General features: G+C 37.6%; 1 protein-coding gene and 1 long non-coding RNA gene across 2 annotated transcripts in view; both read left to right on the top strand.

Annotated features, from left to right (window-relative positions):
• The window catches only part of LOC103034334 (uncharacterized), a 381,713-nt gene that overhangs the window by 151,465 nt on the left and 206,073 nt on the right, over nt 1-24,175 (top strand). The gene's annotated exons all lie outside the window — the stretch shown is intronic.
• On the top strand, nt 529-9,702 carry LOC111196952 (uncharacterized). The gene is made up of 3 exons (XR_007427085.1): nt 529-643; nt 4,810-4,842; nt 9,002-9,702. It is a non-coding gene; the product is annotated as an uncharacterized LOC111196952 (long non-coding RNA).

Here is a 24,175-nt window from a genome sequence, read left to right as displayed (position 1 = left end):
GAGGTTCGAGCTATAACTGCTATGCTGCTCTACGGCACTCGTTAGAGCACTCCTTCTCAAGTAGTATAGCTTCATTTTATTTTGCCAATCTATTGCTGATATTTTTAAAAAGAGCTCTGAAAAACTGAAATGCATCCAATAATATGCTTCGGGGAAAATATTTGTAGTTTAGGAAGTTAAAGTATATAAATAATTATTTGATTGTTTCTCAGAGAGAGAAATTTAAAAAGATTGTTGATGCCAGTTTGTTGATGGACTTTCATGCAAATTTCAAACACTGGTTTGTGCAGGTAATACCGACTGGATCATACTGTTGAATTGGTGTTGCAAATCTTCTACCGTAAACCTTAATGCCAGTACTTGGGTGCTTTTTAAAAAACTCAGCCCCTGTAAAGGTTTAAGCTTTGAGAACACCTGTTATGCTATTGACTGTTAGAGGTTTGGCTTTTACTAAACAGTAAAAAGTGCAGAAAGGGAAGAGAAACTCCTCCTACTCTCCAGCCATCGATAAAACACAGTCTTCAACACATGAGTGTAGAGCTGTGTGAAGAGAGCAGCAGTGCTTACTGAAGCTTAAATCATACTGGAATTAACATGGACCTGAGGACCAGGATGCTGAGACCTCACCTCACTTTAATGCTGGGTAAATTCAATTAATTTTTCTTTATTAAATTTTCCAATTTAATAAAAGTAACTGAAAAACAAATACAAACAGTGGGCAGTTATTTATTAGTAACTTATATAATGGCATATTATATAAACAAACAAGTTGAGTACAAAGACAAGAATACTGAGTATAAAGAGGGTATTTTTTAAAAACTTCATAGTAGATGTGTGTCAAGATTAATTTCGCACAATATTTCTCATCAGGTATTAAATATGTCTCTAGAGATTTTTGCACAAGTAACAAATAAAATATTTGATCATTATGGTGGCAAAGAGCTGCACTGGTCTACTCGAGTGAGCCACTATGCACACACACCTTCCTTCCTCTCTGTATCTGCTGACTTTAACCAGTTGTTTCATGTTCCGTTAATCGTGTGGTCTGCCAAGGCTTGTGATCTAGCCCACACATCCCTGCCTTCATGCAGAGCAAAGTGGAATCACGAACACACACAGAGACAACGAGCTAAGATTTGGTTATAGGTTGCCAGGTTTGTAACAACATCAGGGTGTTGCCATTTGAATAAAGAACCCTCACTGGGGGGGTTGTGACAACAGCTCTGAAGACTGAAGGGACTCATGTGAGATCATACTTCACTAATGGGTTTATGGTAAAATCAATGCAGTATTTTACTGCATATGATAAATCATACGTAATTCATAACCTGAGTAAAAATTGAGCAACGTCATTACAATATGAGCAATTCAGGATAAAACAATGATGTGACGTTGATGTGATGTTTTACTATCTAAGGAGTCTTCACTTGAAGTTTTTTGAGAACTGGCTTTCCATGACAGACAGAGGGTTTCTGAACTCCAGTTCTCCCCTCTCTCATATCCTTTTCCCAAATGACAATAGGCTGATGTTTCAAACTAGCAAAGCTGCATTTAATTGACTCATATCACATAACATAATGCTACTTATGGGTTTGATAATCTTCAAGATTCTATCTATCATACTATATATGCATTTGATGCAAGTGGAAGTCCTAACCACTACCCCTCACCTCAAAGAAGAACTTAAATGTCTGATGCAACACTTTGGTAATCATCTTCTGGGAAGACTGCTTTTGCAAGTTTAAAGTTATTATTGCGTGCTAGTATTAGTGTTTCTACAATATATTTTATCATCACACATCTTTATTTTATTTTTTCTTTGAATAAAAAAGCCCTTTTGGTATCATTACCCCTATAATGCACACAGATCTTCTGTGATTTTATTCCCATCCGGAACAACCATGTATGTGTTTTTCTCAGACATCCTCTAAGAAAATTACAGGCTGAATTACCTACTGTTTTTTGCTAAACTCCATGGTCCTACAGTCATTTTTAGTCCTGTCCAGATCCACATCTCTGAGTTTCGTCTCCTCACGTTTAATAAAAAAGCTATTTGTCCACTGCTGCAATTACAATTTACTTAGCTAAGCTAACTACAATAGTTAATTAACTACAGACTTAAATAACTAAAAACTATAGACTTATATTGCTAAAATGGAATGTCAATAGCTAATAGATAATAATAATTATTAATAATAATACTACTACTAATAATAATCATTATTATTTAAGTATGATCTAAATGGTGTGGAACTATGGACAGAACGGTATCGAAAGATAGGTCTGAAAGGGTTGGAAGAAATGGATTAGGAGCAGTGAGATTGCAGTGAGGTATAGGACATGAGGCAGACAGGCATGTAGGCAGAGATATGGTAGGCAGGCAGAAAGGGATGAAGTAGGCAGAGATCAGGCAGGAAGGGATCAGGCACGCAGAGATGAGGCAAACAGGCAAGCAAAAATGAGGCAGGAAGAGATTATGGATTCAGGCATGTGGGAAGGGATGAGGCAGGCAGGCAAAGATGATGCAGAAAGGGATCAGACAGGCAGGCAGACAGGCAAAGATGGGGTAGGCAGGCAGAGATAAGGTAGGTAGGCAGACAGATAAGGTAGGCAGGCGGAGATGAGGTAGGCAGGCAGAGATGAGGTAGGCAGGCCGAGATGAGGTAGGTAGGCAGGCAGAGATGAGGCAGACAGGCAGGCAAAGATGAGGCAGGCAGGCAGGCAGCGATGAGGTAGGCAGGCAGGCAGAGATCAGGCAGGCAGAGATGAGGTAGGCAGGCAGGCAGAGATGAGGCAGGCAGGCAGAGATGAGTTATTTAGGCAGGCAGAGATGAGGCAGAAAGGGATCAGACAGGCAGGCAGAGATGAGCTAGGCAGGCAGGCAGAGATGAGGCAGAAAAGGATCAGACAAGCAGGCAGAGATGAGGCAGAAATGGATCAGACAAGCAGGCAGAGATGAGGTAGGTAGGCAAGGAGGCAGAGATGTGGCAGAAATGTATCAGACAGGCAGGCAGAGATGAGGTGTGCCGAATCCTAAAAGAAGTGCAGAGGAGGAGTGTGGCTGAGGCAGGCAGAGATGAGGCAAGCAGGCAAGCAAAGGTGAGGCAGGAAGAGATTATGGAGGAAGAAATGAGGCAGGCAGGAAGCTAGAGAGCAGGCAGGTGGGCAGAGATGAGGCATACAGGTGAGATAGCAGAAATGAGGCAGGTATGCGGGAAGGGAAGAGGTAGGCAGGCAGATGGGAAGGCAGAGATGAGGAAAACAGGCAGGCAGGCAGTGATAAGGTTGCCAGGCAGGCAGAGATGAGGTAGGCATAGATGAGGCGGGCAGAAAGGGATCAGGCAGTGATAAGGTTGCCAGGCAGGCAGAGATGAGGTAGGCATAGATGAGGCGGGCAGAAAGGGATCAGGCAGGCAGGAAGGGTCTGTGATGCCAGGCTGGGCACAGTTCTGTGGGTCGGTACAGGAGCCCTTGGAGGGGGTATAGGAGCACACAACATGGGGACTGGTCTGGAGTCACATGACCTGGAGGTGTGCATAGTCCTGGGAGCAAGAAGGCAGAGAGAGTGGCAGCAGGAGAAGAAAGGAGAGAGGCAGAATGCTGGGCAGAATATGGGAGAGCTTGCATTGGGAAGGCAGAGGTAGGCTGCATGGAAACTTGTCATGATGCACAAGCGAAGTGCAAGGTATTTATAAGAAGTTAGATTTGAAGGGGGAGGTGCTTCAGGCAATTAAATATGCAAGTACCTGATTTGCAAGAGCAATTACTGACCATTATTTTAGAAACACCTGCCATACAGATGAACTTGATACACAATGAAATCCACAGTTTTACCATTTTGTAAAATTCAACTCCCCACAGTGTTCTTTATCCGCCTCATGTTTTTTTTTACTTCGCTCAAATCATGCTCTGTGGCCAGTGTTATACTTTGTTTCAGGGTATGAGGGCGTTTTATGTTGTTTGAGGGTGTTTTGAGTGTGTGCTTATGTGTTTATATGCTTGTTTATATGCGTAAGTTTTTGTGAGAAGTAAACACATAAATTACTATAAAGTAATATAGTCACTGCTAACATGAGAAAAGAAATTGTTTGGGCCATACAGCAATGCTACTGGACAGCGAAAACATAGGGGTGTTCTAAAACTATATTGATGTATATCATATGGGTGTAGAAAGGGTGCTGAAAAATGCTTTTAAATTGACCCATACCTGAAAAGTAGTTTAATTTGACTTTTGAAAAGGTGAACCCTGTTTTTCAGTTTTTCTGGTGTAGGCCTTTTGTAGCCTTTTCTGGACTGGTGAGCCTGGATAACTCATTTTCTGAGGTTCCCAGGAATCTCCTTTAATTAAGGCATGCCACATTTTTGTAAACCTATTTGTGAAGATCAGAGTTTGATAGTAAATACATAAATAAAAGCAAAAATACAATGCAGTTTGTTTCTTTGGGTTTTGATCTAGTTTCTAGGAACTAATGTTGATATTGCAATGTTTTCAGAAAAAAGAACACATTCATAAAAAAAAAGTTTTCATACATTTCCTATTATTTGGTTGCAGACAGTATGAATTCAATATATTTCATGGTTTGCCTGACCTACCTAATGTTATTTATTAATATACATTCATCCCTGCATTCGAGGCCTGCAACACTTTCCAAAAAAATTGGCCCCTTTTTTTAATGCTGCCATTAAGATGTGCAATAATATACTGGATACTGGAGGTCAGCATTATTATTTAAAGATAACTTAATAATTTAATAAGAATGTATTACTTGCCATGTGATTTAATTAACGAAAACCTCTTCTTTATTTCAGTAGTCATTATACTTGGAAATTCCTGGTTGGCTGGTAAGTTTAAATTTCATCAAAAACACTGTAATACTGACTACTAATTGATTACTGAATGACCTGTCTTCACATAAACAGCTCTCGAAAGAAAGACCACTTCATAATGATTAATTTCTCTGATTTTAATATTTATTTATCAATATAATATTTTAAAGAAAACAAGTTTATGTTAATTTGGAAACAACAACAACAGTACTAACTCAGAAAGAATTCAGAAATCAGTATTTGGTGGAATAACTGACCATCCGTCTTTCTTCTGATTATATTCCAGAGGCATTTAATAGGGTTCAGGTATGGAGATAGAGACAGCCATGTTTATGCAATAGAGGCAAAAAATAATTTTTTGGCAGGGCCTAAAAGAGGCCAATGGTCAGTCTGGATTGCTTTGTGTGAATGTTGGGCAAAGCTAGGTGAAGTTCACTGGAGGAGCGCAGTGGCCGGGAGGTAGCATAAGCCTTCAGCAGTGAGTGCAGGTAGGAAGGAGCCTGCTGTGTCATTACCTAGTAGGCAATCATAAGAGTTTTGAATATAATGCGAGCAGCAACAGGTAGCCAGTGGAGCTCAATGAGCAGCGGAGTGACATATGCCCGTTTCGATTGGTTGAAGACCAGGCGCATTGCTGCATTCTGAACCATCTGAAGTGGTTTTATTACCAGGAGGCCCGTTAGCAATACTGTTTACAATCAGTTCAAAAGAAAACATTGTACATAGCAAACAGAAATTCTGACCCACACCCTCCTAGCAAACACACACACAAAAAAAGTAATAAGTAATAATAATAAAGCAACAGCAGGGCTGATGGTAACTAGACAGTAATAATAATAACAACAACAATAATAATAATAATAATAATAATAATAATAATAATAAAACTATAATAATAATAATTATAGTAATAATAATAATTATAATAAGCAGTAGATAAAGCCACATGGTCATACAATCACACACGAAATAAAGAACAATAACAATCAAAATAACTAAATAATAAACAAATAAATAATAATAATAATAATAGTAATAATTACGGCCTCTTAAAATAATTTATTATTGGATCCCAAATCTGTTGTGTAATGCTGTGCACTTGGTTCATGACTGGGCAAACACACCATTGAAGCAAAATTGAGCATCTCAGCTAGCCAATGTTTAAACGAGGGAGCTGATGGCTATTTACAATTTAAAAGGAGCAGCTTCTTCATAGCAGACATCACCGTTTGCAAAAGGGAAGGTAAATAATAATGCAGAGCATCCACAAATTATTATTACAGGATCCAAGTCCAATTTTATTTCAAGAACCTTGGAAAGCCAATAAAATATTTTGGACCAAAAGGTCTGCAACACAGAGCAGGTTATAAACAGATGGGTCAAAGAGCCTTCCCCTATTTTGCATTTCTCATAAAGAGGTGAGATGGAATTAAAGATCTTATGATGGTTCAAAGTTTCTGATGTTATACAGGGCAAAGCGGCCGGACACAACATTGTGTGTAAAGAATAGTGGGTCATCAATCGTAACACCCAGGTTTCTAGCAACTTTTGTAGTTTAGAGTGAGAGTGAGTTATTGTTATGGTGATGTTTTGTTGGATGGATTGTTTAGCTGGAAGAACTTTCAGTCTTGGACCAATTTAGTTGAAAGTGGTGGTCCTTCATTCATGTGGATATGTCTGAGAGGCACTGTGATATCCATGAGAGATCGAAGGGTCATCAGGCAGGAATGACAGATATCATCAGCCAAGCAATAGTAGGAGAAGTCATGTGAGTGGATAACCTGACCTAGAGAAGTGGTGTAGATGGAGAAGAAAAAAATCAGTCCTCATACAACCCCTGGCAAAAAGTATGGAATCACCAGTCTTGGATGAGCACTCCTTCAAACATTTCATTCTGTAAAACAAACTCTGATCAAAAACATGATACAATAATAAGGTCATTCCAAAGTGCAACTTGTTGGCTTTCAGGAACACTCAAAGAAATGAAGAAAAAACATTGTGGAAGTCAGTGAATGTTACTTTTATTGACCAACCACAGGGAAAAAAATATGGAATCACTCAATTCTGAGGAAAAAAGTATGGAATCATGAAAAACAGATAAACAAAAGATGATTCAAAATACATCACTAGTATTTAGTTGCACCACCTTTGGCTTTTATAACGGCTTTCAGTCTCTGAGGCATGGACTTGATGAGTGACAAACAGTATTCTGCATCAATTTGGTGCCAACTCTCTTTGATAGCAGTTGCCAGATCAGCTTTGCAGGTCGGAGCCTTCTTGTGGACCATTTTTTTCAATTTCCACCACAGGTTTTCAATTGGGTTGAGATCTGGACTATTTGCAGGCCATGACATCGACTGAATGTGTCTTTCTCCAAGGAATGCCTTCACTGTTTTTGCCCTATGGCACGATGCATTGTCATCTTGGAAAATTATTTCATTATCTCCAAACATCTGTTCAATTGAAGGGATGAGAAAACTGTCCAAAATGTCAATGTAAACTTGTGCATTGATAGAAGAATTAACCACAGTCAACCCCAGTGCCTTTGCCTGACATGCAGCCCCATATCATCAAGGACTGTGGAAATTTGGTTGTTTTCTTCAGGCAGGCCTCTTCATAAATCTCACTGGAACAGCACCAAACAAAAGTTCCAGCATCATCACCTTGTCCAATGCAGATTCTTGACTCATCACTGAAGATAACTTTCATCCAGTCATCCACAGTCCATGATTGCCTCTCCTTAGCCCACTGCAGTCTTGTTCTTTTATGTTTAGGTGTCAATGATGGTTTTCTTTTAGCTTTCCTGTATTGAAATCCCATTTCCTTTAGGCGATTTCTTACGGTTCGGTCACATACATTGGCTCCAGCTTCTTCCCATTTATGCTTCATCTGTTTAGTTGTACTTTTTCGGTTTTCAAGACAAATGGCCTTAAGTTGCTTGTCTTGACGCTTTGATGTCTTTCTCGGTCTACCAGTACGCTTGGCTTTAACAACCATTCCATGCTGTTTGTATTTGGTCCATATCTTGGATACAGCTGACTGTGAACAGCCCACATCTTTAGCAACCATGCGTGAAGAGTTACCTTCTTCAAGAAGTTTCACAATCCTCTCTTTTGTTTCAAGAGACATTTCTCTTGTTGGAGCCATGGTTCTTGCCACTCTAATTCGTCCAGCAGCCCTCCAAGGTGTCATGACTGCAGGTGTTTTTAACTGCAGACTAACGAGCAGATCTAATCTGAGGCAGGTGTCCATTTAGGGAAAGGAAATTGACTGGGTGTGTCCTTATTTTCTACCTTCAATTTGAGTGATTCCATACTTTTTTCCTCAGAATTGAGTGATTCCATATTTTTTTCCCTGTGGTTGGTCAATAAAAGTAACATTCACTGACTTCCACAATGTTTTTTCTTCATTTCTTTGAGTGTTCCTGAAAGCCAACAAGTTGCACTTTGGAATGACCTTATTATTGTATCATGTTTTTGATCAGAGTTTGTTTTACAGAATGAAATGTCTGAAGGAGTGCTCATCCAAGACTGGTGATTCCATACTTTTTGCCAGGGGTTGTAGCAGAACATTGTCAAAGCAGAAGGAAGCAAGTCTTCTTCCAGGATAACCTTGTATGTGGCTTGATTCATGCATCTTTGATGGTGAATCCCATGACCTGATCCCCATTGAAAACCTCAGAAAGGTAATCAAGAGGAAGATGGATGACCACAAGCCGTCAAACTAAGCTGATCAGCTTAAATGTCAATCCACCAAATTTCTGAGTTTTCATTATTTCTCATTTTCTGCAAATAAATGCTCTAAATAATATTTTTATTTGGAATTTGGGAGAAACGTCCTCAATTGTTTATAGAATAAAACAACAATGTTTATTTTACTCAAACATATACCTAATTGTGAGTTTCTGTTTAAGAATAAGAGTAAGGTTTAACATCAGGCTTCTTTCTCAACAACACAAGTTATTGTCATCACAACAAAATAAGGCCTGATTTGATATTTTATGTTGCTACTCCACTAAATAAAATGGAATATCCTATTGTCCAGAGTTCATCTCCCCATATAATGTAATCTTTAGTGCAAGACATAATTAAACATCTGGAACCATGTAAATGTGGTAACTGCATAAAAAAGCTTGTGTGTGATACACCTGTGTATTCTTCTTCTTTTGTGATAGGTGGCGTAGAAATAAGACTTGTCAGTGGCAATGGTTTCTGCTCTGGTAGAGTGGAGATTTATTATAGAGGCCAGTGGGGAACAGTGTGTGATGATGGCTGGGACAGTAGTGATGCTGCAGTGGTATGCAGACAGATGAGATGTGGAGAAGCTCTCAGTGCCCATAATGGTCCTCATTTTGGTGCAGGAAGTGGCCCGATACATTTAGATGATGTAGCTTGTTCTGGATATGAAAGATCCGTTACAGACTGCCTTCGTTCACCATCACACAATTGTAATCATGGTGAAGATGCTGGGGTTACTTGTACAGGTAGGTTAAAACTCAATAATTTTATACTGCTAAGTCAACATCTGTTGTCTTGTCATATTTTTAGAAGTGTAACTGACACAGTCATTCATTCAAACACTATAAGCCCAATATATCTAATGACAGCTTGTTCTTATTTTCTTTAGGTGTAAAATCAATTTTGCTAATTTGTCCCTGTTCCTATACTGGTTTTTAGAAATGAGAACACCTTTACCAGTGGGGTGGCAAAACAAAGGCCTGACATGGCCTGACCATATTCTGTTCATTTTGTTACAAAACGTGCTTGGGCTACCAAGCATACAGTGGTATGAAAATGTTTAGGCACCCCTAATAATTTTCAGGATTTTCCTTTAAAAATCATTGGTTGTTTGCATCAGCACTTTTAGTTAAATATATCATATAGCAGAAAGACACGGTGATATTTGAGAAGTGAAATAAAGTTTATAGGATTTACAGAAAGTGTGCAATAATTCTTTAAACAAAATGTATAAATTGTATGAACCCTTATCGTTTTATTGGTTTAAATACCTTACTTTTTTGGTAAGCTTATTGAGCCTTGACCTACATAAACAGGTGAATCCAGTTATGAGAAAGAGTTAAGGGTCCAATTGCAAGTTTTTCTCCTCTTTGCATCTTTTCTGAAGAGTGGCAACATGGGAGCCTCAAAACACAACTCTTAAATCACCTAAATATTGATTGATAGATTGTTCAACATCGTGGTTTAGGGGAAGGATACAAAAAGAGATCTCAGAGATTCCAGCTGTCAGTTTCCACTGTGAGGAACATAGTGAGGAAAAAGCTCAGATAATCAGAGGAGAAGGATGGTGAGAACAGTCATAGTCAACCAACAGACCAGCTCCAAAGACCTACAACATCATCTTGCTGCAGATGGAGTCACTGTACATAATTCTACTATTCAGCTGTTTGGGAGAGAAATGCAGAAGAAGCCTTTTATGAGGACAAATAGCGTCGCTTGAGGTATGCTAAAACACATTTAGACAAGTCAGCTTCATTTTGGAATGAGGTGCTGTGAACTGATGAATCTAAAATTGAGTTATTTGGAGGGCGGTATGCATGGAAGAAAAAGAACACAGCATTCCAAGACTCTTTTCAAGTTCTTGAGAACAATGTTCAAGAATCAGTGACAAATAAGGGCTGGATACTTCAACAAGAAAAACAACCTTAACACTGCTCAGAATCTACTAAAGCATTCATGCAGAGGAACAAGTACAGTCATCTGGGATGGGCATCTCAGTCCCCAGACCAGAATATTATTAAAAACCATCAAACCTGACTGAACTGTTGATGTTTTGTAAAAAACAAAATGGTCCAAAATACCTTCAGTCAGGAGCCAGAGTGTAAATGGAATTTATATACAGTCTCTTTTAAAATTACTGGAACGGTGTGACTACTGTAATCCATTTTTTCTGCTCTAAACTGAAAACATTTGGATTTGACATTAAAAGATGAACATGAGACAAAATGTCAACTTTTCAGCTTTTATTTCCAGGTATTTACATCTGGATCTAATACACAGTTCTTCTTATGAACAAAAGTATTGGAATAGATAGTAACTTAAAATAGATTAAAGTGAACAAGACTTAATACTTAATAGCAAATCCTTTTCTTTAAGTACCTGCATTAACCCTTTCACCCACTGACATCACTAACCTTCTAAATTGTTCTTCTGCTTTTCCAGACAGTGTGTTTTGGGTCATTATGTTGCTGCAGGATGAAGGATCTCCCAATCAGTTTGGTTACCTTTTTTATTGACAGACAGATGTTTCAGTAGACTTCTGAGTTTATTAAACATCAATGAAGATTAATGAGCCCGTCCCAGAAGAAGCCATGCAAGCCCAAACCATGATACTACCTCCACTGTGTTTTACAAATGAGCTGATATGTTTGGGATCCTTTCTTTCTTCACACTCTCCATCCTTTCCATCACACTGGTAAAGGGTTATATTTGTCTCATTAGTCCATAATCAGTCATTAGGATTGTCTCTGTACTTAGTGGAAAATTCCAGCTGGTCTTCCTATTCACTTCGTTAATAGTGGTTTTCATCTTCTGGTGAAACCTTTGTACTTTTCTTCATGAAGTATTCTGTGGACAGTAGTATAAGATACCTTCACACCTGTCCTTTGGAGGTTGTTTCGGATGACGCTATCAGTTGTTTTAGGGGTTTTCTTTACAACACTCACAATGTTTCTGTTATCAACTGCTATGGTTTTACTTGATCTACCTGTTCGATATCTGTTGCTTAGTACACCAGTAATGCATTTCTTCTTCAGGATATTACAATCGGCTATAAACAATATTTGTTAAATGTTAAATGTCTCTGATTGATTTTCTATCTTCTCTCAGCTTCACAGTTGGTTGTTTTTCACTCATAGTGAAACCTGAAACTGAGCTTTTAGACATTCAGCACTATTTATTGTTTAAATAAATAAAGTATTAGGACACACCTTGGCAACACAACAAACAGTCACATGTTCCAATACTTTTGCTCACAAGAAAAATGGGTGGGTTCAGAAACAAGGTGCTATCAAGGTGCAAATTTCGGACCAAAGCACGTTCCTTTTCTGGGACACAGTACCCGTTTCCTTACTAAACAGCTGGAAATGACCATTTTAAGCAACATTACTTGCATATAATTGTTTGTAGAGATGAACGAGGCACCTTCAGGTGTGCCTTAAAATATGTCAACAGGTGTATCTCTAATTAAAATATTAGAAGCGCCCAAGGACATCATACCATAATATGGGCTGTCCTAAACTTTTTAAAGGTATAGTATCTTAGTGTATGTAAAAATTTGACTTAATAAAAATGCTGAAAAAATTTGGTGTGGTGGTAGAGTGGAGATCTACCATAATGGCCTGTGGGGAACAGTGTGTGATTTTTACTGGGGCTTTGTTGTTAATAAATATTACTTGCATTTGTGCAGCAGTTTAAACAAAACACTCTTCATAGAAAATGCGTATGATGTATTTTAACTTACTTTTCTTTTACAGATGTCCTAATCCCTGCGCTCACCCTGATCTCATCGCACTCTGTCGTCTCACCTGGAGAGTCTGTTCAGTTCAAATGTACTTTTCCCCTTTACTACACGACGTTAAAGTTCCATTTATATAAAAATGGATTATTAATGAAAAGCCAAACAGATAGATCTTCCACAGCATTTAGATTGACTGTGGATGCCTCACATCAGGGCCAGTACAGCTGTGACTGTTCATACACAAGCATCTTCTCCAAATCATCTAGAAGCAGAACTGTTGGCATCACTATAGGTAAGAGCACACATTATAATTTTTTTATAATAAGCAGTAGTAAGCTAAGTTCTTAACAATAATTGCACCATATGGACATATATATTAGCACACCCGCTTTTTTTGGAGTAAGTGTCCAGAGAAGGCCTTCTACGAAATCTATAAAAGGTTTAACCTTTTTCAATGTGCAAAACCTTTTTAGTATTAAAACTATGGACAATTAAATTTCTGATTTTATATACATTATTTTATCAAATGTATTATAAACACAGCCTGACCATTGGCTTAATAGTTAGCTTCTCTCATTCCAGTTCAAGCAAAGGACAGTGATGGCAAGCTAATTGGCAAGCTGCAAAAATAGCTTAATAACTCATAAGTGTCAGACAGACACAGCATAAAAAGGGGTAGCTATGCCCATGCCCCAACTGTGAAAACCAAAATTCTGAGAGCATTGTGTGAACCTGTAAGGGCTGTGTTAGTGGGCAGTGGGCTGTATCAGGTCTATTCCTGTCGGCTTTTCAGAGAAAGGATTCCTTATCCATTCATCTCTTGGTTTTGTAAAAAAAATAATGCTCTCAACTGGCGTCATTCCATTAAGAGGTGTTGTTCAAAAAGTCTTTGAGAGCTTAAAATGCTAAAAGATTATTTTTTCATGACAAATTTTCAATTTAAAAGTTCAAGCTCAATTTTCACTTTTTCATTTTAAAAAGTACACATTTTTAAGCAAATACTTATTTATGCAAAATTGCAGGTCAAACATTAAGTGTTTTAAATGATGTTTTCCAGTGACTCTACCCACTCCACGCATCTTTCTGAATACCATCAAACAGATCACATGGGGAGAGAGAGTTGACATCACCTGCTTTCTAAACACTCAGTACACAGGAGGAACCTTCAATCTAAAAACAGGTTCTGGGTCTGTTACTCAGACAAAGAGTGGAACCTCTGTCACTTTCAGTTTTCCCAAAGTAGACTTTGCTCATGAAGGTTCTTACTACTGCCAGTACCAGACACGAGTTTCCAGTCGTGAATTCAGCTCTCCACTGAGCAGCTCTGTTGATTTTACTGTTATAGGTAAGACAAACCAGTTTACAGTTTTTGCTGTCAAATCTCTTTGGGTTGGTTTCCCAAAGTGCAATCCAGCTGGATATGTATGTCCTTCAGGCTAAATGATGAGCATTTGTTTGAAATAGCGCTAACTAAAATTGAACCCTCAGGGTTCGAAGAATGTGCACAACAAATGCAAAGTTTCAACGTATTTATATCTTTATCTTTATATCTTTGTGACGCTATGAAGCTATAGAAAATGGGTTCGAAGTGGATTCAGATCTCTTGAAAAAGAATCATCTTTGACTCAGATTTGGCTCTCTTCAAATGGACCCAGAGCTTCTCAAATAGACTCGACTCAACAGACCGAGCTCACCCCTGACTTAGCTGTTGCAGACAGACTTGGCTTTCCCACAGATGATCCCAGCCTGCTCTCTTGTAAAATTACTTAACACCTTCTCTTACAAATGAGCTCAAATATTTTTTTTCAAACAATTAAATTTTTGGTCTTTCAAAAAGATTCAGCACTTTCCTGTATTCAGCTCTCTCTTCTAAACGGATTCAGCACTGGCCCAAAAGATTAACCCTTACTTAATGTTCGCCTCGGCTCTACTCTACTTGTTTCTGTCACACCTTTGCCTGTGTCTATCCGGTGTTTTTCCCTGTTTTGGTTTTCTATGCCCCTGCCCTGTTTTCCTTTCTTGCGTCCCCAGCCATGTGCCTTTTTGAGCACATGGCATTGTTTTGTTATTGTCCTGTCTCCGCCAGCTCTGTTAAATTCTTGGTTGTGGGTAAGTAAAGTCTTTATTTCTGGTTATCAGTTTGAAACTAATGAGTTCCTCCTGTTTTACAGTGGATTTGCTGCAGCCTAATATTTCCTTCAGTGCACCTGATGGGGGGTCACACTGGGGGTCCCAGGGGCTAGAGGTGACCAGGGGCTACAGCTTCTCCATCATCTGCTCCACTCAACCACAGTATCCAGGAGGTTCCTTCCATCTAGAGTTCAGAGGATCCAATATCACCAGCATCAATCAGCCTGCTGTTAACCACTCAGCCACCTTCTTCTTTCATGAGGCTGATTATAAGCATCAGGGAAACTACAGCTGTGTTTATGAAGTTACCGTTTCATTACGCACTTTCAGATCCTCTAACACTGAACTGCTGGCTATTACTGTAAAAGGTACACTAAGAAACACTACTTTTATTTTCACATTTATTCTACAGTTTGAAGTGTAAAAAAGTCTTAATGGTCATTTTTTCTCACAGCTTCACTGGCTCCATTCATTGGTTCTGGAGTGGGAATAGGGCTGTTACTCATATTAGTGCCGATCCTCATTTTCATCATATGGAGATGTAAAAGACAAAAACAGCAAGAGGATGTGAAGGTGGTTTATTTACAACGTGAGTACTTTCTTTTTTTTAATCGAACTGAAATTTCCCTAAACTTAAAATTTACTTACAGTTCTATTGGATTACATTACGTTGGCATGGATGTTAAGCAATACGTCCACTAGAGTGCAGTTACAATGATGAAACAGGCAGCTGTGTAAACAGTAGTGGTCTGTGAGAGCATCAAATAAAATGTTTTTTTTTCTGCTATAGTTTCTTTTTCATCATGTTATACAGAGGATATGTTTTGATTAAACAACTAGCAACTCAGAATAAGCTACTATGAGCTACTATGCTCAATGCATATCTTCAAAGCAGTGCAAAGTGTATTAACACTATGATCTGTTGCTTCACTTCAAACTCTCAAGTTACATAATAACAGTAATCAAACTTCATTCTTTTGTATTATTTGACATTTTCTTTGTCCATGGATGAATATAAATGCAATGCTTTGAAACGCTTTGTAATAGCCATCACTACTGGCTACAATGTTGCACATTTTTGGTACTTTGTCATTGGTACTGCTCTGTTTTGTCCTAAGCTTTTGAGAATTTGCACAAATATGGACAAAATGAACAATGCATATATGCAGTCTTTGCCTGTATCCATGTTCATGTTTAACATTGTTAACATTGAGCAAAAATAAATACAATTTATACATTTAGAATGTGTAGATATGCTACACAAAAATATAAACACAACACTTTTGGTTTTGCTTTTTCATGAGCTAAACTCAAAGATCTAAGACTTTTACTATGTACCTTTTTCTCTCAAATTGGTGTGGCATATCAAGATGCTGATTAGACAAAGCAATTATAACACAGGTGTACCCAGTATTGTAACACGGAGGAGGAGGCCGGATGCAAACGCAAGTCGCTTATAATTTTCCGTAATGAAAATAAACAAAGAACAAAACACTAGGGACAAACTAAAAAGAATAAGGTACTTAAACAAACACTATAAAACAAAGGATAAACTTAAAGACAAATACTGTAGACAATTCTGTAGACAAAAACACAGCAGGTCAAAGGTTCAACAAACACAGCTAAACAAGATTCACAGTGTAACAGGAAGAGGTCAAACAAAAAGCATGACAGAGAACAAAGAAGCACACTAGGGACACCTGTGGAGGTAATGAGAGGGCGGAGTTACAAATGAGACTCAAGGTGATAAAACTAATGACTAGGGCAGGGCTAGGGTGGAGACTGGACAATAACAAAACAATGCCATGTGCTCAAAAAAGCAGACACATATCCTTAACATAGAGCTGATCAGGTTGTTGATTGTGTCCTGTGGACTGTTGGTCCACTCCTCTTTAATGGTTGTGTGAAATTGCTTGATTTTGGCAGGAACTGAAACCTGCTTTCGTATATGCCGGTCTCAGACAATCTTAAAGGTGTAGATGCTGGATGAGTAGGTCCTGGGCTGGTTTGGTTACACACGGTATGCAGTAGTGAGGCTGGTTGGATGTACTGCCAAATTCTCTGAAATGCCTTTATGGTGACTTATGGTGGAGAAATTAACATTTTCATTCAGGGGTAACTGATGGGCAAATCCTGCAGTCAGCATGCCAATTGCATGCTCCCTCAAAACTTGCAACATCTGTGGCATCAATCTTTGTTACAAAACTGCACATTTTAGAGTGGCTTTTTATTGTGCCCAACGTACACCTGAGTAGTAATCACTGTGTCTAATCAGCATCGTGATATGCCACACCTGTGACTGGTGGATGGTTTACCTTAGCAAAGAAGAAGTGCCCACTAACACAGATTTAGACCAAAATATGAACAAAAATTGAGAAAAAAGTCCTTTTGTGTACATAGAAAAAGTCTTAGATCTTTGAGTTCAGCTCGTGAAAAATGGAAGCAAACCCAGTGTTGCGTTTAAATTTTAATACAGTGTATAAAGGCATTTATTGTGATGCAAAACTGGTAAACCTGAACTTGTAATACTCTAGTAATATTTTATTTAAACAATTCCTCAGGTGGTAGAAACACATATGATACCGCCAGCCATGGGAGAAATGAGATGGATGAAGATGAGGAAGATTACGAAAATGCAGATATTTTTCAACACAACGAACATTCAGATGATTCTGGTGAGGACTACATCAATGTTGATGTTAAAGTGGATAAAAAGGCCAAGGCAAATGTGGACAATGTATATACTGGTGAGTAAATCTATTTTTTATACAGCAGTGTACAGAATTTCAATGACACAGAAGGAATCACTAAAAAATAAAAAAAAAAAACTCTAAAATCAAACTGCTACTTGCTGTCTTGTAAACATTGACGGAAAACTAATACTAAATGCAAACAATTGTCCTATTTATTTATAATACTAGTGTATTATTTTGTAGGTCCCAACAACTGTGGAAAGACCTTTGCAGGAAATGAGATGGAGGAAGATGAAGATGACTATGAAAATGTATGTATGTCTCAAAAGGGGCGAGCTGATATGCATGCCGGGGCAGAGAAATGCTGGGTGGATGGTGAAATTGATGATGAAGAAATATATGCAAATATGGAGTAGTCTGGAAGACTATGCTTTAAAAGTATTGAGTTAATTACTCTGTCAAGTTCTGTATATCTTTGACAGGATATTTCAGCTTCCTAAAGTTTTTTAAATGGTTGTAATTATGGGTGTGCCGAGATTTTGTGGCATAAAATCTTGCGAGATTACAAGAGCACAATATTTCTCTCTAGGTGTTAAATGTGTCTTGTGTGCCATCTTACATGACTCTTAAGAGACTCATGTAAGATCGTACAGGAGAAGATATTGGGTTTATGGTAAAACCGGCTGCAGTAATTACTTACTGTTCTGCATAAAGTATTTTAACAAATTCAAATTTGTTACAATTTAAAATTTAAACAAATACATATTGTTAAAACCTAGATCTAGTTCTAGTTTAATGAACCCAATATCTTGTCTCCTCTCATGAGATGAGTGTCTTGTCACACCCCTAGTTTTAATACTTAGAGGAGAGGTGGTCCTGGAGATCTACTATCCTGCATTAACCTTCAGGCCTTTAGTGACTTCTAAACATGTTGAGAAATGACAAGATAAAACAAAAACAAGATAAAACACCGTGTGCGTTGCTTGCCCTCAGAGCGTGCCCGCTTATTACACACACATATGAAAGTGCTGTAGCAGCATTTATATTACCATAGTTACATGCGTAACTAGCCGTTATTCCAAAATAGGTTAGCTAGCTAAAAGCCTGAGCACCAGCTAAAAAGAAATTAAAACTGTGGTTTACACATAGGTAAATTGTGTTCATTGTCTAGCAGATTCTCATGTATTCATGCAATTAATTGGTGGTCCCAAGTGCACACATGAGGCAAATAATGAAATAAGGCAAAGAGTTAATTCTTATGTAGGGTACTGGTGTTCAACCAAATTGATTAATTTTGGAAATGTTACTGTTATGAGAAGAAGTGCAATAGCATTACAGTACTGGTCTATCGAATATTTGAGTAGCTGTGAAGAACTAGCTACAGTTTTGAACTTCAGGAGAAGTATCATTCTAGCAAATGTGACAAATGCATTTTTCAATCTGTGTTGTATTTTTCTGTATGCCAGTAGTCTCAGGGTTAAGTGATAAGCACATCAATGTGTAAGTATTAACTAAGTGTAAATATATGTTATTATAAATACATAAAATTTGACTTATTCACTTTGCATTTCAGATCCTAGGCTATATAAATCATGTTTATGCTCTGTCTGATTTGTAATTTTTTTTTTAACCTTTTAATTCGTTATAATCTTAAAAATAGTTTTTGAATGCACAGCAACCTTGGACTGTGACTTTAAAAGTGTTATGAATAAATTATTTTTTTAATACAAAATGAGAATACTTGTGTCATATGTAAAGAGTAACAAACCCGATGAATGGGTAGGAAGACAGCAGGTTCTAACAGATTACAGCAATGAGTGTACACAGTGTTAGCAGCTACTCTTTAAAAGACAAAAAGACGTACTACACAGTACGTATTTGAATGTTTTTTAATAAAAAAGCTATTTTTTATGCAAGATTTATGACGTGATATGATAATATACAGTACCAAAAGTCATCCAAATTATGAAAGAAAACATCTGGATTTATTTAGTAAAAGTGTTGAATAAGCCAGAAGATGTTTTTATATATTATATATATATCAGGTTCTTCAAAATAGGCACATCTTGCTTTAATGACATATTTGCACATCTTGGCATTTTTTCAGTCAGCTTTTTATGAGGTAGTCACCTGGAATAGCTATCAGTTAACAGCTGTGCTAAAATTAGGGGTGCAGGAAAAAATAGATTCGAGCTTGAATCGCGAATCTAACATTGAACGATTCCGAATCGATTCTCATTTTCAAAAAAATAATTTTTTTGGGTGAAGCTACTGTTGCAATTAAAATGCTCCGTGTGAAAATAGGTGAACTCCGTGGTACAGTTAAAAAGCTCTGCGCGACTGCCTCTCCCTATTAGGCAACAGAGGGTGTGCATGCTAAAATCCAGTGTATTTAGTATCTTCTCTGCTTGTTATAGCCTTTCTAGTTCCACTCTTGACCTTGTGGCTGTGTTACATTGATAAGTGTTTTTCCAGTTTTAACAATGTCTTCCTTTTAGAAATGAATTCAGGATTAGTTAACCATGCTAGAAATTAGCCATTCATTATTGTGGCACTGTCACTATGTTGCAAAAAGATTTAATACAGTAAGGAACCTAAGTTTATTGTTTTAATAAATGTTCTATTTGTTTAAATTGTGCTTTCATCTATTTATCTTCTCACATAATTTAAACTAAAGTTATAGGCCATTTGAATTTAAAATTGTTCCAGAATCCAAAATCGTTTCTGAATCGAATCGTGACCCCAAAAATCGGAATCGAATCGCCTGACACTGAGAGATTCGCACCCCTAGCTAAAATTGTTATTTCTTGAATTTATTTGAAAGCATTAGTTGTGTTGTGAAGAGGTAGAGTTGGTATACAGTGAATAACCCTATATGAGTAAGGTTTGAATCCATATTATGGCAAGAACTACTTAACTAAGTAAAGAAAAAATAACTTTTAAAAACTAAAGATCTGTCAATTCGAAAAATGTCAAGAACTTTAAAAGTATCAAGTGCAGTAGCAAAGACCATCCAAACGTTATGATGAAACTGGCACTCATCAGGACCACTCAAGGAAAGGAAGCAAAAAAAAAGTTCTTTGTTCCACAGGATAAGTTCATCAGAGTTACCAGCCTCAGAAACTGCAAGTTAACAGCACCACAGATAAGAGCACCTAAATGCTTCACAGAGTATTTTTTTTTTAACACTTAAATGTACTACAAGATTCCTTATGTATCCATTATTTGTAAGTTCCTGCTCCTCTGCTTGAGCTCACAGGGCTCTTTCTCAATCAACTGCTAGGTGGCAGTATGGACTTTACTCATGGCTGCAAAATCAGGGGTAAGTTAATTCCAAAGTAGAACTCCACACCAACTATGTTTTTTTACAGTATCTGACACAAACTCACATATTTGTAGAATGTGTAAGACTAACAATTCGTGTGGTGGAAGCAGAGTAATTTTCCACACCACTGGATATTCATCTTGAGGGTACAAAACTCAGCTCATTAAAGAGGGTATCAGAACAAAGCAAAAGAAGCCAACACTGAGCTCCACAGTGCAGTTATGAATAGTAAAGTGTGGCTCAACAGCATTTTAAATGTGTTTCAAAGTGTGTGTAAAGCATACCTGTCAAGTTTTTATTTTAAGAATAAGAGAAAATTTCCGCCGCCCGCTTTGAGCCGTCCCACCAGCCCAACTGAGGTTCAGTATCACTTACATTTTAAGACAGGTTTACAAGAAAACTAAAATAACCACCTGTGAACCACTCGCAAACTACAATTAGATTATCAGAATCTAAAAGGCCTGCCTTTGTTGACATTGAAATGTTGTGGACATTCCTACACATGTAATTCTTCTAATGCAGCCTAAATGAAAACACTTTTCTAGATATTTACATGAAGTCTTCACTTTTTTGGCAGGGATGCACTCTCTTGTTATATTTGGACCAGATATATTCCATCAGTGAATCCATTCCTCAATAAAGTATGCAAAATAGTACATCAAAAATGGATTTCATGTAGCAATGTAAAAATGTAAACATTTTACTTGTTTCTATTTTTTTTTTTTACCTTTTATAACACAAAGGAACAAATTATTCAAAGAAAAGTTCTAAGGGGCCTACACAATTTAATAACCTTTATGTACATAATGATTGAGTTTATGGTCCACAGTGGGCTAAGGGATTTTAACAGGTAAACTCAGTAAAGGATTGTTAGCTGATCAGTTGGAACTGGTGAAAAACATAATTTAGACATGTGTGTGTGTGTGTGTTTTTTTCTTTTCAGACCGTGACTATCTAATTCCAAAGTTATGCTAACTGACTACTCACAAGCAGCATTTTATTAAGCACACAATGGGTTTGATCTGTCTGTTATGATTGGGAGACGAGTCTTTTTAACCTGCAGAAACAGCTCCAGAAACAGTATAATCACAGTTTACAGGGTTAGCTCCGTTACCTGTATAATCGCTGTATATCCAGATCTGTTTAACGTCAGCTGCTCCAACTAGCTGCCTGAACTCACAGAGACTGAGGAGAGGGGGAGGGGGGGCTTCCCGACATTGACCCTCCTCTGCGCTCCACAAAAACAGCAAGCTGATTGGCTGTTTCTCCTGAAAGGCGGGACTTTCTCCTTGAACGTTAAGACATATAATAACCTCTCATAATAAGGTTTTTTATTTTTATTATTTAAGTTTTTTTATAATACGGGAAATTTACGGGAAAATAATTATACGGTAGGACGGCAAGAAAGAGGGGTAAAATACGGTAGTTTCCTGGCCAAAACGGGAGACTTGACAGGTATGGTGTAAAGTGCATTTCATACTGAAAGAATACAGGAGCACAAAACATTACAGAAGCCCTGCATAAGTACAGGCCTGCACTAGGTCAATCAGTGATCAGTGTCTTCTCCACAAACACAGATCAGTCCATATCTATTTATTACACTGCCTTTTTCATATCAAGTGTCCTCTCTTTAACACAGCTCAGAAACAGTTCATGAAAAACTGTAAAATGATAGACTTACTGTCCACAGACCAGGTTGGACAATTCACACTGTGATTTGCAGCAAATGCCTGTTGAACATTCATAATTTTTTGCCACATTGTTTCTGAGGGACATGTTCTCCTAGAATGAAGAAAAAAGAGACAACAGAGTAAGTTTTTTTTAAATGCTCGCTAGTGCTTGCTAAAAGTGTACAATTTGTGCAATTAGGGGACATAAAAACCCACCCCTTGTAAATACGATTTCTCATGTAGCCTCTAGAAATTGGACTGTAATAAAGGCTTGAATAAAGTTTCTACAGTTTAAGAGTGCACTGTGTGCAGTCCACAAAACAAAATCACAGTACACCCGTCACAAATAAATAATATAGCTAACTAGCTAATTAACTAGTTAAGGGTTAAGTCAGCTTTAAGTAAATAAATAAAAACAGGAATGCTAGCTTGGTTCGCTATCTTAACTAACTAATACAGCTAACTAACTAATTAACTAGTGTTAATTAAGTTAAATGTATTCTAAATTAAACAATAATACAAGCTAGGTTACCTAGCTTAACAAGCTAATACAGCTAACTAGCTAATTAACTAGTCTTACTCTTAATTAAGTTATGGGTATTTTAAATAAAACATGAATACCCAGCTAACCAAATAACGTTGTAGTTACGTGCGCGCGACGTAACTTGGTGACCAAAATTTCGTCACAGCAACGTAACCGCTTACGTTGTGACAACCGGAAAAGTGAAAGTCCCGGATTCGTTGTGGCAACGTAACTCTTGACGGTCCCAGCACGTTGTGACCACGTTGTAGGAACGTCGGCTAATAGTTGTCAGTTGGTAATGGGTAGGTAACCTTCATTATTATTGCTTCTTTATTAGGGCGGACTACTAGATAGTCCTCATATGCCCAAATCCATGTATATCTAGTTATTTAATTAAGATTCTGGACCCACCTTGTCCTGATTTATTTTATGTAGTAAATTATGAAGTGGTGGTTTCTTATTTTAATTAACCAAGGCTCAAATTTAATCAAAATACAATAACTTTATTAGCAAACACAGGATTAATAACATAACACATTAACAAATCAATACTGCTACTATACTACTACTACTACTACTACTACTGCTGCTGCTGCTGCTACTACTACTCCTACTACTAGTGCTGGTGCTACTACTCCTACTACTACTGCTGCTGCTACTACTCCTACTGCTGCTACTACTAGTGCTGCTACTACTCCTACTACAAGTCCTGTAAGTGAATTAATATTAAAACACTTACAAGGGTAAGTGAATTAATATGTGGTTACTACATGCATTCTCACATTCTCTGAATAAATGTATGCTTTTTAATATAAGCAGGCTTCCACATATTTGTGAATACACATTTAGGCTTACATCACAGTTTTGCTAGACAAATTATCCAAAGCCATATCTTCTTTAAATTTCACATACTAATTTAACTTTTTTTTTTTTTGCTCTTTTAAATGTCATTACCTGAACTTGTTTTTTTATCTGTGCAGGCGCGTGTTTTAAAGTCTCAGCAATAAGACTCTCTGTTTCCTTTTCTCCTATTCCTGATTTCCATCTCATGATCGCTTCTGCAATGAAATGGGGAAAAACATTGTTTAATACATAGTTTCTTATCTAGGTAATTAATACTATTGTTCTGAGTAATTAAAGGCAGCAAAAGAAATTAGACAATCATTTTCTGAGTGATTATTGCTCAGAAAAAGCAATACTGTCTAATCTGTCTAATGGGGTTTTGTCAGAGCAGTATGTCTAACATGCTTTTATTTCTACACTGAAACAATTTAGACTCACGTTTGATCACATTGCACACAGTGGTGCCAATCAGGGGTAGCTTCTCTCTCTTTCCTTTAAGGCTGTAGTGGCTCCAGACAACATTTGTTGCAACTGCCCGCATCACTCTCCGGACACACTCTCCTGGATTGGCCCCACCAATAAGGCTTAGGTGGTGAATCTGTAAAAAAAATTACTAAGTAAAAATGTAGGTAACCTGGTAATTTCATAGATTCATAGAGGCGATTAATCATTGTATAATAGTTTAGTA

The sequence above is a fragment of the Astyanax mexicanus genome, chromosome 19 (genome assembly GCF_023375975.1).
Source record: "Astyanax mexicanus isolate ESR-SI-001 chromosome 19, AstMex3_surface, whole genome shotgun sequence".
NCBI classification, from domain to species: Eukaryota; Metazoa; Chordata; class Actinopteri; order Characiformes; family Acestrorhamphidae; genus Astyanax; species Astyanax mexicanus.
The sequence above is the reverse complement of the archived record's forward strand: the minus strand, read 5'-3'. Positions and strand labels throughout refer to the sequence as shown.